We start from the raw sequence: 16,701 nt of genomic DNA, 5'->3' as shown, positions 1-16,701 counted from the left end.
CTTGTAGCTGCTTTAAACCTCAATTTTAGGCCTGTGCAGAACTCTAATGGGACTAACAACTACCCAACAATAAATCCTTAAGAGAGAATTTGAGGAAGCTTGAAAGGAAAGAGAGCTCAAAGGCCCAGTGCATGTGTTATACCTTGTGATTATGAAATTGTTCGGTGATGTAAAAAGGGTTGTGATCGTCTGCTGTAGGTATGTACTGTCAAAGTTTGCTATTGAGGTTAACAGGATTTGATGCCACTAATCCCTCAATAAGCATCCAAGCATCATCTCCACATCATAGTTCTAACATTTTCTATATCCAAAATAAGACCATTGAGTCAAATGGGAAATTTTCGTGTGGGTGTTTTACAAGAACAAAACTGTATTTAAGATCTCAGGCTGTAAACTTTTGGCAATTCATTTAAAGAATTATAAACCACAATATTTCAATTCAGATGACAGGAGATAAGAGTCAGGATTATGTTTCCAACATGCAAACAATGTTTATGTAGTAGTTGTGAATGGAAGACTGTGTTCGCGACGAGATAAAACATTTCTGCCGCCTCGAATGTTTGTTTTCTCATACTGCATCAGCCCCTTATTTAACCGCTCTAACAGGAAGGTATTTGTTGGTACATTTGTCATACCCTTTAAAATAACCTTGATGTGTCAGATCTGTTGAAAGCCATGCCTCCCGCTGGGCCTGAAACTAGTACGCTGGCTATTTACAGAGAAAATTGTTGGTTATGATTCACTGAGCTGGTGGGGATTGTGTCTCTCAAGCCACAATGAATTCCTGGAGAAAGAACTACAATAAGTGACAAAAGGGGATTTTCTGCTTGTCTCCCTGTTTGATGGCATCTCTATGCATTTAAACAAGGCTCCTACGCACTGAAGCTGACAGGACGATGCAGTGTCAACCAGACCACACAAATCACAGGGGGTCATTTGCCTTTTATTCCTGTTCTCTACACTGAGTCAGTCGTTCTGAGTTAATGTGTGCATAAAATACCATCTAATGAATAAATGTAGGCTGCTCTGAAGTTTTTTCTCGGATACATCTGCCACTAAATCTGCCTGTCCACGCTGTCTGACTCTCTCTCAATTTAAAATTCAGCTTACAAACCACTGCTTTAAATCTGAATTGCTGAAATGTGAGGCTTATGATTTCCCAGGAAGGGAAGAGCACAGAAACAGAACTGTGCTTGCGTGAGAAAGAAAGTGCAAGAGTGTGGATGTGTACGCACAAATGACTGTTTATGGCCTCCTGTTTGTTAATGCGTGCCCGACATGTGCTTTATGGGTGTGATTTAAGCGTGTTTGGTGGCGGTACTTCTGTTGCTGCAATGCCTTTGTGTGTAATCCAGTATGTTTTATGGATGGCCCAGTTCTCCATCTGACTGGCTGAAACGGATCCAGTACCGTGCTGCTTCTTGACTTATAATGACTTTCTCAATATCTACCCGCTGTTTTCTTTAACGCACACATGATCGAGCTTAACTTCTCTTCTTCTCTATCCCTGGGCTGCAGATATGAACAGGGATCATAAGATGAAGAAAACATCCCGCCTGCCTGTAATTAATTCTCATGACATTTGGGCTTTGAAGAATACTATAGAGGGACAAGAGAAGTGGAGGATGAGAGGTGGAGACGGTGCGATATCAGCCAGGAGCTGAAATCAAACCTCAAAACTTCAGCCTCTAAATGTCAAGCGTGTGTTTTATTTAAGTTGGCCACTTAACAGTAAGAAGTTATTTTAGTCATGCTGGGACCGTAAACATGCTATTACTATTTGATCTAAGTCCATTTACAGGTTGATCTCAGCCAAGGAGGGAGACTCACTTGGCAATCAGTGTTCACAGATCAAAAGCAAAGGGAAAAAAAGCAGGCACCTCAACATATGAGCAGTTAAAAGCAGAGAGCTTAATTTAGGATTTTTTTTTAAGTCGACGATGAAGTCCAGCCAGAAAAGCTGATTCTGTAGTGTTTGCTCTTATATTGTAATCATTTGATGTTTTAAAATCAGTGTTAGACTGACGATTAGTTAAATGCAGAGGGGAATATTTTGTTCACAATGCTTACATGCCCTTAGACGCACAACTGTAGGTTTTGCTAATTCAAGCTGAAGTTGCTATGTAGTTCTGCATTACTGTCAGCAATCAGATACACCTTTCATACTCAACTTTAGTGGCTATTTATTAGAGATTGACCGTTCTTTCAGGGCTGTAATCGGTCTTGATAACCAGTATTTGGAACCAATAAACATCGGCCGTAAGAATAAAACAATTTGTGTCAAAGTTTGAATAACCAGTGGCTGACCAAAGTTTTTACTCGTGTTCCGTATTTATACTTTCACTCTACATTTATTTGACCAATCTGATTGGTTATTTATTTTAACCAATCAGATTGTGTTGTGGGCGTTACATTGAGTGAGACCAAACAGAGGTGACTGCAGACCAAAGTATTGCATTTTAAAATTAAATAATTTACCATCAGTCAGACACAAAAAACACAGACTTTACACAGATAGATTTTGCCAGATGGCAGCGGGGTGAACAGACTGTGGCTGGTGGGTGTCGTCTTTAAGTATGTGCCCCGATAATCGGTCTATACCTACTATCTATTACAGTTTTTTCTCTTTTCACTACTCTTCTTTCTTCATTTAGTCATTTCTCATCCTCCTCTCCCCTGGAATTCACCAAGATTAAACTGATTGATTTTTTTCTCCTCAAACCAGCACGATCCCTTCTTCAGCTGCCCCTTCCCAATCTCTCTTTGTCTCCCCAGACATATCCAGGTCCTATAATGTCAATAATGTAAATGTAATCACAGCTTCTCTTCTCTTCTCTTCTCTTCTCTTCTCTTCTCTTCTCTTCTCTTCTCTTCTCTTCTCTTCTCTGTAACAAATGAAATGCTGTGTCATATACCAGTAATTGCTGTGCTTTTAGCAGTGATGTGGTGGTGGATGCAGAGGTGGGGAAACTTTAACCTCCAGGTATCCATGAGTCACATTATAACCACTAATGTAAGTACAGTCTGGAAAGCACCCGTCCATTTCCCTTAGCAGACCTCACTTTCACGGTTTGAAGCTGCTTACGAAATCCCCGTTATGACTAAATGTTTTTACAGAATGACTCTGTCTTAAAAAAAGCAGCTGAACTCCACCGTGTAAACAAAAACATGGATAAACACATTTTTTAAGCAGGTTTGTCTTTCGCTGTATACTTGGTAATATATTCAGGAACTCTTTGTTTCTTTACCAAGTCCAGGACGTATTTGTGTGTGTGCGTGTAAGAGAATGTGTACTCGTGAGGGACACTCAATCCCTGTAACCATGGTTACCAGGTGGTCTGTCTTCCCATGGGTGCTTATTTGATGGCAATGAAGAAAGAGAGAGAGGGAGGGAGAGCGAGCAATGGAGAGAAAGAGGGGAGGTGTGGCAGGTTTTGTGCCATCTCCACTGCCAAAGTAACATAATGTTGCTTTGCACCTTGGAAATCTTGAATTTGCAGTAAAAACCAGTGTCAGTATTTGGTTCTTATCATAATAAATCACTAAATAATCCACATACAACAGGATATTGTACACTGCTCGAACCATTTTCTATTTCTTGTCCTGCTTCCATGTATCTCCCCTTCATCATCTCTGCCTTGCTCCTCTGGCCTCTCCCCCACTTCCCTGGGGCCAGATTCACAAAGCTTTTAGAAGCTATTTCATCTTAAAGGGAGAGGCCAGTGTTTTCCAGCGCTTGAACATGTTAGCCCTCTGCCTGAGGACAGTTTGATCTGCATTCATAAGCATCTGTCTAAAGGGAGCCAGAAAGAACAATAAAAAAGTCTGGCGGGGCTCCTAATCTGCACCCGTGACTATAAAAGTTCCCAGAGCGAGCGTTTGCATCCGATTGATCAATGCTATAAAATGAAACGGCTTTCTCTGTACATGCATGCACTGGAGAACATTAGGTTGTAAAACGTGCTGTGAATGCAGTCGGTATCCTGCTGATACAACGGCAAAAATCCGGATTGAAGCATTTCTTCTTATCCTGCTTTTCATGCTTTCACATGTAGTCAGCAACAAGAATGAAAAACTAATGAGGGATATCCATCAGTAAATACATTTTTTGGGGGAATATAATGCTGCCTTGCTTTTATTTTTGTTTTGTTTTTTACCAACAAATACAGATCTGTCCACTGTTCACAACAAACAAATGTCCATATACTGTCCAACATATTAAATCGACCATATCAGCAAAATGTTCTCCATTAACAAACTGTATAGACTGAATCAATGTGACATCGTGGTAACAACAACAATTACTTCTGGGTAGAAAACTGGCCTTGTTTATTTGTGTTGTCATTTTCAGCTGTAACATTTAACAATATATAGTAGAACTCAGCGGTCTGACCTGTGTGACGTCTCTGCAGGTAAATTAGGTCTCAAACCTAATTAATATTAACATTAATGAAGGTTTTTTATTAATAAGCTATGACAGCATCAAGCATGCATTTTAGATGAATTAGAGGTGTACACTTTGAAATAATATCATTTAAAAAATAGTTATTGTAATCACACATTACGATTTGGTCTATATGTGTTTCCTATAATGTCTCCTCCTGGCTACTGAAAGCAATGTGGTCATGGTCTGACCTGAACAGTCAGGTCAGTGCTCATGAAGCACGAGGGGAGACCACTGACTGTGTAACATATGGACGGAGCTTTCTGGTCTGAAAAGTGAAGTGTGTTTAACCTGCATTCTTTCTAAAGTCAAATTGAATTGAAGCTTATGAGAAAATGCCCCCACTTCTCACTTGATTTATTACCTCAGTAAAAAGTTTCATAATGAGTTAATGGTCTCAATTGCAAGGTTCAAGTCTTCTTCAATACAGCATGATGTTCACTGTGTAAATTATGGTCTCATTTAAATGGTAACGTCTGGCTCCAGTAATCCAAGATGGTGACGCCAAACTTCAAAATGGTAGTACACAAACCATTGGGTGACATCAAGGTGGGTCTATTCTCAACAAATCCCAACAAAAGACTAAAACCGACAATGTGTGTAGCCAGACAATACTCTTGTTTAAGCAACATTTGCAGAAAACTGCAGTGCCCAGTTGCTTTAATTTGTAGAGCCTCCTAATTAAGTTTAAAGTGATTACTTCAGTAGCTAACAGGCTCGTAGCTCACAGGTTACGTAAGTCAGAAAGTATTTAGAGACAAACTAAAACATGGTTGGTTTGGTCTTTTCAAGGAATTTCTTAACAATACACATCTTTTCAGAAAGTCTCCAGTGCTCCCCCTGAATTCTGTCTGTTATCCATGGCGCATTTCATTAATTGATTTGTCAGGAAAGGTCATCTAGACAGAAATCATGTTTCCTCCAAGATCGTTTCACAAAACAAATTAACAGTGTATAAATTAAATTTGTACTGTTAATGTTCTTGTTCTTTCTTCAACTTGTGTTTGTCAGTTTTTTCTCTTTTTAATTGCTCCTCTTTGTTTTGATTCTTTATTTTGTTTATGTTGCCCGAGTCTCACAGCTTGAGGTATATTGGCTAAAACTGGTACACACACACACCACACACACACACACAAACACACACACAAACATACAAACACACACACACACACACACACACACTGACACACACAAGGGGGCAAAGAAAGAGAAAGGGATGAGCTGATACAGAAGAGGATGATAGGAGGTAACAGTGGATGCAGAGAGAAAGGGAAGTCATAAGTGTTAGCGCTCACATGCTGTGTGTGTGTGTGTGTGTGTGTGTTCAGCATGTGGTAATGGTTAATAAGCAGTTCGAATGATATATCCTCAGGGTAGAAGATGCGGCTCATTAAAGAATTACACATTCACTTTGCTCTCACAGTCTCTCATTCACAGCGACTTAAGGTCTGTTTTGTTCAACACACCCTCAGAGAGATAAAAGAATCAAACTTTACTTGGAATGCTTCACATCGTAGGATCTACGCAATAACTACGACATACTCATAGCCAGTCAGCAAACGATCATATAAGATTTTGGAGGGATACTACAGTCAGCCATGTGTCTCTATGATCCTGTTGCTCCTCTGTGACTACATCTTGCTTTCTGTGACTTTGATGATGAAGGTGACACTGCTCTATAGAATATATAGGCTACAATAAAGGCCCAGTCCCATATTACCATTTAGCCCTACCCCTCTGTTTTTCAAGTTCATGCCTAGGGGTAGGGTGTCCCAATAACTGTTGGGATAGATGGGTAGGGTGGCTTGTTACAGCCACTACCCACCGACATGACATCAAAGAACTAGCTGCGACAAAGGCCGACTGTTGCGCCATGTCATGTCGCCTCTGTCAGGGCCAAGAAGCAGCAGCAGGCAGCCAACAAGCTTGTGCGTTCTGCGCCTGCATGACAGAAAATACTTCTCTGCTGATATACAAACTGTTGTTATGATTAAGCAGCATTTTCGACCCCGCTCTCGCCAAAATAGCCTCTTCTAATGGACAATATGTCTGATAGAAAGTTGCAACTGTTTAAGAGACAGAGGAGAGAAATAAGGAGAAACTGCACTGAATGGGTGAAATAATGGATAGTACAGTGACAGATTCAAGGGGCTTTCCTTTTCTTATTCCGTGTCACTTTTCTGCACTGATCTGCTCACTGAACAGCCAATCAGAGCGATTTCATTTACCTTCGAGCCACTGCCGATTCTACATGCTGAATCAGCCAAATAACTTCTGACAAGGTCTGTCCAGTACCAACAGTGTGGGGCACAATGCACACAACTCGAGCCACTAACTCTCACTGGCAGTGCGCGATGGCCGACCACTGGCCTCGTGGCTTAGAGCCTACATAACCTTTCAGAAGCACACTTCAAACCAAGGGTTCTGAGTACTCTTATTGTTTCATATATATTTTGATCATTTTTTTAATAACAGGCATTAAACAATGTCTACTAGTTGCCTTGGTGGCTAACTAGCTAGCTAGCCAACGTTACATTATTGCTGATTTGTTTATGACAGTTTCTCATTTGATGTATTTCAATATTGCATTATAATTGTCAATAGCATATGACGGCTGATATTTAACTTAAGTCCAGCAGCGCAGTTGCTGCACTTGGTACCGATCCTCTAATATCAGAATGGCAGGTAGGAGCACAGCGTCAGTATGGATCCATAATGTTAGCCTACAAAGCACCGCTTGTGGTTATTTGATGACTTGATCAATAGCATGAATTTGTGAACGAATCGTTAGTGTCCATGCTTTTCTATCTCCATGAGATAAATTGGTATTTCCATTCATGCCAGCTTACATGAGCACCAAGACTACTGATGACGCATGAGGATGTTGAAGGGCTGTCTCACTTCATAGAGGAGATTTCAAATCCTCTGCCCCTTATAACTCTACCCTGAGGGGCAAAGGGTCACTCAAAAATGAGGGGTAGGTGTAAAAATTGGAAATGGGATTTTGCAATAGTATAGAATTGAGTATTTAGAGCATATAGTTTAGAGAATATCACAGTTCCTAGACAAAACTGACAGAAGGGTGGGACTGAGAGAAAGAAACGCAACAAATCTTCCTGGAACTTCAGCGCAACGTACAACCTCATGGATTTATCAGTACACAGCACAGTTTACACACTGATATTTCAGAGGCATAGATTCTAACTTCAGTCAGAAAAAGGATCAATGGTTCAGGCAGGCTAGACTAACATATTCAAGTAAACAACTCATCTGCCCTGCACTCTCTCTGCTCCCTGGGGAATAGAGGGGGGGGCGGCAGGTTAACAAGGGGGATGCTTTTGGCCATTTTGCTAACAAGGGCGATGGCATCCCCCCCTCACTCCCTTTCAAATTGCCTACTTCCTCTAGCCTCTATTAAGCATCTCCTATATTTGCTGTCATGTCCCGTCCTCTCCCTGCCTACTTGTCCATCAACCCGTCTGTTCGCCGATTTCCTACTTGTCTCTCTGTCTGACTCCCTGCTCGTCTTTACACCTGAGAGAGTTTCTTCATGCAAGTCTGATTAGACATCATCTGATTATTAGTCCTCTAGTCCTCCGCAGTGATTCTGTTGTTTCCATATTTGACCTTTTCAAAGAAGGGTGTTGCCCTTGCTTTGTCTAGCTTTCACAACCTCCAGCTTCATTCCTCATTTATTCAAATGAGAACTCACATGCCACACACAAAGCAGACAACACCCCTATTGGCCTGTGTTGATGTACAGCCTTCAACCAATCACTACGCCATGTTCATCCTTTCATCCACCTCCAATCACAGTCGGTCCCTTGCTGCAGTCCTCAGCTCATTTCTTTTCCCACGTGTTTCATCCAAAGGTTTTATGATTCCACCGGAGGCTATGCTTCACCTCGGTGACCTTGGGAAGATGCTTTCACTGTTATTATAGCCATTTGAAAACAAGCACTAACCATTCATCTGAATAGTACTTTTCAGATTATGTACCCACACAGTTACTTTGCGACCAGTGGAGCAGGTGACAGAGATGCAGACTAGAACATCTGACCAGACTGTTATCTGCAATCATTAAATGAATACAGTTTATAAATAATTACAGGTGTTAGGGACATTGGCCACTTGGCTATTACACTTAAATACGCAGTATTATAATTTACATTAACAGTCAGTCACATTAACAAAACTGTACTTTCTACCATGTATTGATTGATTGATCTTTCATCACAAATAATGTGTCTTTTTTCTGATCAACCCAAAGTAATGGTGGATGTGAAGAGATTCTTGAAGAAATACTTTACAATGTATTAGAGGTTTTTTTTTTTTTTTAAGTTTTCCGTCCATGATAGAGACATGGTTCTAGGGATAAGGGTGGCATAATTACAGTCTCCCAGATGTTTTCAACAATGTTCAAACCCAGAGAAATCCGTAGCCGCCTGTCACTAAAACTTCTAGGTAAACACAGGAAACATCTGATTGATACATTCCCATCATTTTGATTGAGAGACTCCCAGCTGCAGAATTTACAAACTGTATGTAAATGAAATTCCCTGTGTCCTTTGCTGTGAGATTATGAAGTGATGGCTTCCTTCTTCTCCCACTTGTGTTACACATTGGCTTTGCTTCAAGAATCAGCTTGACAGAAACAGAACGATCCCTTCAACAACCAGTTGGTCACTAAAAGTGCTTGCTTGAAACATGTCATACCAGTTTACATTATTTGGTAAATTGCAAAAAAATGTTTTGTCTGATGGGTAAACTGGAATCATCAGATTCTCTGAGGTTCTTTTTGTATTTACATTTTTCTGGTTTGATCCAAGTCTGTGAGGCTTGCTCTGAGTAGACATGGAGCCTGTACAAGTAAACCCAAGAATTCACGTGTTATTTTCTGTCGTGTTAACATTGATTGACATCTCTCAGTATTGTCCCTTCAAAATAAGCCTTAGAGCTGCTAAAATTCTCATTCTTACCTCCCGAGATAAAGGAGCCTCACTATCACTCTGTATAGTACAGCTTTAGCTTTATAAAATGCTTGAAAACATCACAGCATTATTACCAACTGGGGACACATTGATGATTTTAGTGTCTATAGATTCTCCTTATATGAGTCGGTTGAGCAGCAGGCCAATTTCATAATATTCTTCAAGATGACAGCAGTGAAGGATACCAGGAGAAACAGTACAGTGTGTTGGCAGGATATCAGAATTATATTATTTATATCTATTGCCAAATTTAACATTCATTGTGTGTTCAGAAAATAGACATTGTCACTGGTGTCGAGCTTTATGCCTCTCATTATTCACTGTGATGTTCACAGTACTGCTGTTTTTCTGTCTTGCTTAATTTCTTTCTTGCTGTCTTTCTTTCTCGCTATCATTTTATAATTTGATTCTGATAAGCACTTGCTGAGTGTATAATCCACAGCTACCTTTTACCATGCTCCTCCTGCTCCCTGTGTGTGAGTGTGTGTGTGTGTGTGTGTCTGTGTGTGTGTGTGTGTGTTTCCTCCCTGGGGAACTGAGGCTGAAGTAATGAAATGCTCATTACTGATTCAGCTGGAAATGCTACGGATACATTTACACGCCTACACACACACACACACACCAGCTATCCAGACGCTTTTCAAGGTCACCTCGCAACATTTGTGTGTGTGAGTGTGTGTGTGTGTGTGTGTGTGTGTGTGTGTGTGTGTGTGTGTGTGTGTGTGTGTGTGTGTGTGTAAGCAAGAGAGAGAATGAGTGTCTGTTGTATACATTAAAAAATTGATGGGCAACAAGATTGGGCATAATTAGGGCATAAATTGACAGTTCTGTAGAAATACACCACAGGCATCTGATATCAGACACAGTCATTAACGCACTCTATTTATTTAACACACACACACACGCTCGCTGTCAGCTCACTTTTCAACTTTCACTCATCAGATCATGCATCCCTAACATGTTTTCATAACTCCATCTACATGAACAAACGCACACAAACACACATTCTGTATGTCGAACATGAACACCACAAATATTTTAACTGCCTGCAGTTTTCCTCTGAGGTGAGGCAAGACGGCACAAATGCTTCTCTTCCTCAATCAGCACATTAAAATGCATTGATTTAGCGCTGCATTACACACAGATCTGTCTGATCAAAGCATTACTAACATGTTTCTGTGACACACACTGTGATTACACACACACACACACACATATTGTCTGCTGTGATTAGGAAGATGCTGTGTTGTCAGTTGGGTTTTGTTTCAGATGGCAGACTGGGGGAATGCATGAAAGAGAGTTAAACACAGTAATGCTGAGGTTTGTGTCTCAGCTTCTCTGGGATGGATATTTCAGAAATGCTTGATACATTATTGTATTATTTGTGAACATTATAATGGATTAAAGCTCCAACATCTGCAATGTAGTGTTGTTCCACTGGGAGTGTTTCAGGAGCAGACCGTCATGCCCACCAGATTTTGTTTGCATATTGTGTGTATTTCCTCATTTTTCCTTGATTTTTGTGTTTCTACCATTGATGAGTAGGCTACGTAGTTAAATGGTTTCATTGTTTGTCTGTTTAACTGTGTTTATGTTAAGATTTCTGTAGATCTTGAGTCTGCACAGAGGGTTTTATTTTGAAAACTGACCGGCTGCTTATTGCTGTACCATTGTCTGACTTCCTGTCTGGCTCGATCTGCGCTGTTCAGCTTGATGTAGCGCAACGCAGACATGTCTGGGGGAATCTGGGGGTAAAGAGCTCGAAAAGTATAAGTCGGGGGTGGTCGGGGTTGTTGGATGAGTCATACACTGGACTTTCCTTATGGAGCCTGGAGTTCGTTTGTAGCCAAGAGTCAAAAGTGATTTGTTTTTAAGTTAATGTACGTAAATGCCCTTACATCACCTAAGTCACGTAACTTGATTTACGTAGGTTATGCAACTGAATGTAGTGACTAACCCAAACTATGATCTTTGCCTCAACCTAACCAAGTCATTTTTGTGCCTAAACCTCACCAAACCATGACCGTATGACAACATAAATAACAGTCCAAAAGTCATCATATGTTATTATGCATGAACTATTTGTCAGCAATCTTTATTTTGAAAGTCTAACAGAACATTGCATTTTACAGATTATTGCTAACTTGACTGCAGAGCCCTTCACATGCAAAACTGTTGCTAAAGGGGTCGGTAAAGCGCCACAGTTTGAAGCTCAAGGCCACTGACCAAGCTGCCATATTTGATGATTTGGGAGTGAGAACATGTTATTTGAACTAACCAAAATTGTATTCAATAAAATAGAGAGGCCTTAACAAATTTAACCAAAACAATCCCCTTCTCTAAAATGTTTTTTTAGTAGGCACAACAATGCATTATCAAAATGATCACAAAGTGTTCTTTGCTGAGATATGATTGTTGTTACTGACAAGCAAATCTGTGCATGTTTTTAACAAACAAGCTACATAAATGAATTTGTTAAAAATCCTGCTATATTTGTTTTGACAAAAGAAACTCTGACTGAATATAATGTAATACATTTTGTTTCTATCTTTTATTCATCTTTGGTATTATGTCTAGATTTGGTAATATTTTTCGGTCCAGTATTAATCATATAAATGTGCTTTATTCTCATACACATTAACACATTGGTAGTTTCAGCTTGTGAATAATCAAGCCAGCTGTCAGAATAATGTTGATAATTTACCATTTTAAGTATAAGGCATGTCTGTCTCTTTTTAGACTAAAACATCCTCCTCAAACCCACCAAACTGTGTGTGTGTAACGATGTGTGTGTTTGTATGTGTGAAACAGAGAGATGCACTTAGTGCCTGGCAACCAGTCTGTTTCCTGTGGGTCACCACAGCTCTGATTTATGGCTGTACTCCACCTGCTCGGGAGTCTTACTGTCACCCCAGGGCTTGACATCTGTTGAATCCAATTCCATTTTTATCTTATTATTGTGGAAAAGTGTCTGAATTACAAGTCAATGGTCAAGATGACACATTTATTTGTTTGGATTGGAGGGGATGATGTATCATGTGTTTTCACCAGCTCTCCTCTTCAACCATTACAGTACATGGGGACCATTTTTGTCCTTACTTGTTGTTGTGACTGCGAGCTGTGCATGAATGGAGATGAAAGCAGTTTAAATGCTGGACGTCAACAAAGAAGACTGAAACTTTGATCCGCAACTCTCTGACCTGGAAGCTGCAATCCACCACGGCAACTCACTGACAAGATCTTTCAAATGTCACTCCTGCATTCTTATTATCACACACAGACACACACACGCACGCACGCACGCACGCACACACGCACACACACACACACACACACACGCGCGCTCTCTCTCTCCCTCTCTCTCTCTCATTACTCATTGCAGTAAAGGTTAAACTATCCCATGAGTACGGCCAGTGACATTGTTCATCACTCATCTCTGGTGTGTGTGTCTGTGTGTGTCTGTGTGCGGGGGTGTGTGTATGTGTGAGTGTGTGTATGTGTGTGTGTGTGCGTGCGTGCGTGCGTGTGTGTGTCTGTGTGTAATTCTCACCAATCTGCCATATGTGACATGTTTCTGAATTGTTGCTAAGAGACAAACATGCCAAAGGGCATGTAGGAGGAGATTGTGTGTTGCCACCTGCCTCAAAACACACAAACACGCTAACATATCATACATACAGTATGCACAGGTGAGCAGAGTGACTCTTAATAGGACATTTAGTCTAATTACGAACCTTTGGATGACGGTAGTAGAGAATCACAATTTGATAATCTGTAAATTATTTATCAAGAAACGGAATATTTGCTGCCTTCAGCTTTTCAGCTTTTTGTTTTGGGCAGCTGGACAAAACAAGCCTTTTAAAAGTATTACTAGTTTTTCTTGATTGACATTTAGTTGTGTATTTGAAAAAGTAATCAGCAGTTAGCGATCAATAATGGAAATAATCATTAATTGATGCCCTACTTTGGTTATCTGTATCTCTGTGGAAGAAGTATCCACAATGTTCACTTAATACCACAGTAGAGAGAAGAACTTTTCACCAAGTAAAAGTCCTGCATTCAAAATTATAGGTTACAGAAAAAGACAGAAGTATCATCAGCATAATGTATTCAAAATAGCAATACTATACTATAATACTATAGCCCTTTTTATTGTGGTTTTAGATTTAATTATTTAATTATTATATACTGATAGAACATTTGTTTCAATCTATTGTAATGTTTAAGTTCAAATTAAGTCAATCTTTATATGTAACATATTTATACAAAGTAACTCTACTTGTAGAAGTAAAATATGTCCCTTTCAAGTGTAGTGAAGTAGAGGTATAACGTAGCATATATTAGTTATACTCAAGTACCTAAAATGTTTACTTCACTACAGTACTTGAGTAAATATAAACTTAGTTACAATGAACTTGGTTACAATCCACCAAACCATTTACTGTTTTCTGCTCTCATGCATACAGCTATTTGTAACACATTATTTTTCCTTTGCTTCTCTAAAACCATCATTTTGCCATGTCATTTACCTTTCAATATGAGTCTAACTCACCTTGCTTATGCTCTTCCATGTAAATGATTGGAAAACATGTTCCTATTGGCCTGATTAAAGGCACATAACAAATCAACTTGACATTCGTACATCTAAAGCAGCTCACTGGAGGAGCAAAAGAGGGTCGGTTTTTGCATAATTATATCTTTTTTTAAGAACAAGAACACAGGAACATATCATGCTGCAATCAAAACATGAATTTGTCACAATATTCTTGTTATGGTGGAAACACAATACGAATATGACGCAGTTCTGTTCCTTGAACAGGTTCACTCCAGATGTGACACAAGGTTTCAGTTTGAATGGGAGCAGAAAATAGGCCACACACACACACACACACACACACACACACACAGATGGAAACACACATCTGCACAGCCATGAGCCCAGGGTCCTATATTGCTCCATGGAGCTATTTGTCAAGAGAGCACACAATAAAGGACAACTCCTAATTGGAAAACATTCTGCTGTGAGTAAATCATCCGAATCATCAACACAGTCAAAAACAAAAACACATCATGCATCTCTCATACAGATTGTTTTCATTTTTTTGTGTCTACGTCTGTGTTTTGAATTTCAAACGTTTTGTGTGTGCTTGTTTATGTTTATGTGTGTATGTGTATGTGTATGTATACGGCTGTTGTCCTGCTGTCTTTATGTCTGAGTTATTATGAGATATAATATTTGTGTGACTGTGTGAACGTTAACTACTCGCCTCATTCCTCAGCGACTGAAAGAGGCTCTTTGTCTATTGTACTGCAGGACAATGTGTATTGTAAGAGGCAGAATCAGATTTCTGCCCAAGCAGGTGTGTGTGTGTGTGTGTGTGCCAGGATAGAGCATGATGTGACTGTTTTCTTGTGACAGCGCAGGTGAGTATGAGAATGTCTCTGGCTGATATGCCTGTGTGTGTGTGTGTGTGTGTGTGTGTGCACGTTTAGCTGGCGGCACAGTCTGTCTCCCTCCTGTCCTAATCCACTCATTTACCTGAGTTCCTCCCATGAGGGGCCTGGATTACTGCCAACACACAGACACAGACGCAGACACACACCTACATACATGCATATGAAAGCGATAAAGCAGCTGGTGAAGTCCTGCCATATGCCCGTTAAATGGAACAGCATTCTGTGTTTGTGTGTGTGTGTGTTTATGTTTATGTGTGAAAGGTAACAGTATTCACATTTGTGCAACGCTGTGGGTGGGTGGGTGGGTGGGGCGAAATCCATAAATCTTCCAGGTCAGCCACAACTGATGCAAGATTTCGTGCAATCATGAGACTAAAAACAGAACCAGAAATGACTTCCACAAATCTTGACTCACACTGTTAATTTATGGAGTTGTTTGTTTATGAACATATTTTTAAGCTGGATTTCTGTTGATTGTGAATGCCTGGACATGTTCTTGTTTACTTAGAGTCACTGATCTTTTCAGACAAGTATGGGCTCTTTGCTTGTGCAACAAGATTAATAGTATTGTTTTTGCTATGTGCAAGATTAGTGTTATCAAAGTCCTTAAAGGCATCTTTGCAACGACCCCCGGCAGTTCTATCAGGTTAACAGGACCGGACCCTTTCTAAATGAATGGAGAGAGAGCCAGCCACTACCATCACTATCATGTTTTTGCTTCTGTCTTCCTCAGGTGATGAGACAGGTGATGTGTCCAGCGGTCATAGTCCAGCCACGAAGGACATGGCTCCGCCTCCCCCTCCTCGTCGCCCTGTCCCTCCTCATCACCTCTCACCTCCACAGGTAAACCATAGCTGTTCCTACCTTCACATCCATTCCCTCCTTCCTCTATTCCACTGGTTTATAGATTGTTCATACTTCTGTAATTTTGTATCTCATATTCTCCATCAGGTGGCTGTTCGGGACTCAGCCCACACGTCGTCTGTTGGACCTTTGACCCCGCTGACCCTGCTGCTCGTACTGCTGTCACCATGGGAACCACGCTGATGATAAGAGAGATAGTGGAGATAGTCCCCAAGACTGACAGAGACAAAAAGACTGAGAGACAACCTCATAGGTTTTTGTGGTGAAGTTGTAAGCGCAGGTCAACCACTCTGATTGTTTTTGCGCCGCACGGCTCAGCTGGTGGGACGTGCTGTCGATTCATTGCAGGTGCACTGTACGCGTTTTTATGTTACCTGTACTTACCTCTACATGTGTTTGTTTATTTGTATTTAACTCTGATAGGATAGATTGCACAGCACTACTGACTTTTTTGAAGAGATGTAAATACAAATATATATATATTATATATTTATATGAAGAATTTCTATAGATAACAATGGCTTGATGTGTAAATAGTGATTAACATAGAACAGAGCAGACTGACTTGGATGTTAAAGGATGTTTGGTTTGGTTTGACCTTTATGAAACCCCCACAGGGATTCAGATCCATGACAGCTAAAGTTCAGGCAGGAGGCCTTCAGTGTAGCAACAGTAAAGACACACTTGTGAGGACTTAGCAGAGAGAGAACTAAACACAGGCTGGAAAAGGGACATACTTCAGACTATTTGCAGATGGTCATGCAGCATAATGAACAGTTTGACAGTTTGGCCTGTAAGTCTGTTCAGACTGAAGCCAATCCGGCACTTTTTATTCACACAGATATGCTCCTTGTTCATGCAAGCTGGAGCAAGTATGCTGAGAGTTTTAACTGTGTAACACTTGCTCAGAAATTCTATTCCTCAAAATAGCTGAGATTTCCACAA

General features: G+C 40.4%; 1 pseudogene; it reads left to right on the top strand.

Moving 5' to 3' along the window:
• The window catches only part of LOC141004298 (glypican-5-like), a 53,091-nt pseudogene extending 37,202 nt beyond the window's left edge, over positions 1-15,889 (top strand).
• Positions 15,890-16,701: the final 812 nt, after the last annotated feature.

Source organism: Pagrus major, chromosome 11, assembly GCF_040436345.1.
Source record: "Pagrus major chromosome 11, Pma_NU_1.0".
Classification (NCBI taxonomy): domain Eukaryota; kingdom Metazoa; phylum Chordata; class Actinopteri; order Spariformes; family Sparidae; genus Pagrus; species Pagrus major.
This window is presented reverse-complemented; position numbering and strand designations above follow the sequence as displayed.